The following is a 3,013-nucleotide window of genomic DNA, read 5'->3' on the forward strand; positions in this document are numbered from 1 at the left end:
GTCAAAAAAATCGTTGAGCCGTTTTGGCGGAAGTGACGAACTGCAAGCTTTGAATGCTTATATCTTCTAAATGCGAATGTTGTCACTGTTTTGGAGCACACTGCCTTATAGATAACCTTAAGACTAACATATTGATACTAACACCCAAAAAACTTTAACTTTGATTTCATGGGGACTTTATCGGTTCAGGGACATTAAGTAGTGGGGCAGAATTCATTTTGGCAAATGCGAGCGCACTTGCTCGTACAGCGCCTGACTAAACTGAGAGTTATTTTTTGCGCCTTGTGTTTAAACGTTCGAATACACATAGTTATGTGTCAAAATGCCTGTCTCCTCGTCAGCACAGTCCTTTGTGTTTTAAATGAACGTTAATAGCTAAAGATAAAGCATGTGCACTAGTTGGCTATTATGAGATCCTGGCATTATATGATGAGATTTTAAAGGGATATAGTTCACCCAAAAATGTAAATAGTGTCATCATTTACTCAGTTTCAAGTTGTTCTGATCCTGTATGAATTTCTTTGTTCTCCTCAACATAAAAGAAGATATTTTGAAGAATATTCGTAACCACCAGAATGTTTCTGGTCCCTGTTGACTCCAATAGTGTTGTTTTTTTCATACTATGGAAGTCATGGGGAAACAGAAACTGTTACCATTGTTCCAAATATAAGTGTTTGCATTCAACAGCAGAAGGAAACTCATTCAGGTTTAGAACAACAACAACAACATAACTTTCATTTTTGGGTGAACTATTCCTCCAAAGCAGCCTAATATAGCTACTGCTGCTGTTTGTGTCAATAATGTAAATGAAACATTAGAAAGAAAATCACTCACTGTCCTTGACCGAATCCATTTGTAAAATAATGTATATTGAATTTATGCAGTGAACACTATTCAGTCTATCTGTAGTCTATTTATTTTATACGATGTAATATTTCTTATTCAGTGCTTTAAGTGTTTGAAGGTCAATTTCTTTGCTCTATTGTGATTCATGACTGTTTACTTGTCTTCAGTAAATAAGCTTTCCATTGATGTATGGTTTGTTAGGATAGGACAATATTTGAAAATCTGGAATCTGAGGGTGCAAAAAAATCTAAATATTGAGAAAATCATCTTTAAAGTTGTCCAAATGAAGTTCTTAGCAATGCATATTACTAATCAAAAATTAAGTTTTGATATATTTACGGTAGGAAATTTACAAAATATCTTCATGGAACATGATCTTTACTTAATATCCTAATGATTTTTGGCATAAAAGAAAAATGTATAATTTTGACCCATACAATGTATTGTTGGCTATTGCTACAAATATACCCCAGCGACTTAACACTGCTTTTGTGATCCAGGGTCACAAATCTTTATGATATTCGAGGAGGGAATGATTTAAAGGATAAATTCGCTGATTGTAAACCAGCTTTGTATTATTAATAACGTGCACCAGCAGTCAGATCGTTTATTAGTCTGTCAGATGATGCAAAACGAGTTATTTTATGTCACTCCTCTGATTTTTGACAGCTCTATCTCTAGTCATGTAGCACAAAAATATGTTGGGTAACCCTTTCTATGAAGCTCATATTTATAACACATTATAAGGGTATTCTTAAGGCATTATAATGAATGCATTATAAAAAAACGTATACAGTATGTTGTTTCATCTCGATCAATTATAATACATTATAAAACTCACTTATTTGTGGTTATAACTTTTATGAGTATGATTATTTATAACACGCAATAAACACCACGTTAAATCCACTTAACTTATAATGGATTATAAATCTCATATCTTGACATTATGTATTTAAGATCTGTACAGTATCTTATTATATTACTGATATTACAATAAATATGGTTAAAAGCAAATGTGCCATATTACACATTCATCTGATCAGATATCTGATCTTACGGCTGTTTAAGAAAAATATTATTTTTATTATTATTGTTTATAAGTGGTCTTTGTCTGCTTTACGTAAAGTAACAAGTTAACAATAGCAAGATATGAGACTTATAATACATTATAACGATGGGAAATATAATCCATTGTAAGTTAAGTGGATGCATTGTGTTCATTGTGTTATAAATCATGACTTAAAAGCTATAACCACAAATAAATACATATTATAATGCATTAAAACGGTTGTAATGATTACTCATGAGATGATACAACATATGCATTCATTATAATGCCTCAAGAATACTCTTATAATGTATTATAAATAGAAAGTGTTACAAATTTTATACATTTTTTTGCATTTCTACAGACCATTTTTATTAAAATCAGTGCAATCAGTGAATTCCTCCTTTAATGTTTTCATAAGTATTTTTGTGTGAATTACTCCTTTAACTCTGTCATAACTCACGCATGAATCTTTAAAGTTAGTTTGAGTCACTGTAAGCCCGTCATTGGATTCTGTGACGCTTTCACAACAATCATCCGTTATGGAAATAAAGACCCACCAATATCATTATGATGAACAAACACTCCATCAGAGATGATTTTCTTCATGTGTGTCAGTGTTAAAGGGCTAATGTTGTATTTCAAAGGCTTGATGTCGATTGTACCAACTTGAAATGCCTTATCGTGCCATTATAAGAACAGAGAGGAGCTTTAATGACGGAATTAAGATGCAGTGATTCTGGATATTTGTCGTGTTGATGATGTCAAACAAACTGTTTTAATGACGATGTGTGATTTTTATCTATAGGTGCTTGGAAGATTCGTTTAGATGTGCCGTAAACAACTCCGTGAAGGTGATCAAAGATGCCAGAACTTTCTATTTCGTCAGCTTTATTGCTCTTTAATTCCCTGTAACCCATGACCGTGTGTGATTTTTATATCAGTGTCAGGAGACCCTTTGGACTCTTCAGTGCAAATAATTCTAACATTTAAATGTTTATTGAATAAAATGAAATATTTGATCCAGATAATTGATTCTAATGTGTTAAATGGGTTAATAATTCATTGCTACACTGTAAAAAAAAAAAAAAAAAAAAGATTTTAATATTCGGTATT

The sequence above is a fragment of the Sinocyclocheilus rhinocerous genome, unplaced genomic scaffold, assembly GCF_001515625.1.
Source record: "Sinocyclocheilus rhinocerous isolate Xijiao unplaced genomic scaffold, SAMN03320098_v1.1 scaffold1068, whole genome shotgun sequence".
Lineage (NCBI taxonomy): Eukaryota > Metazoa > Chordata > Actinopteri > Cypriniformes > Cyprinidae > Sinocyclocheilus > Sinocyclocheilus rhinocerous.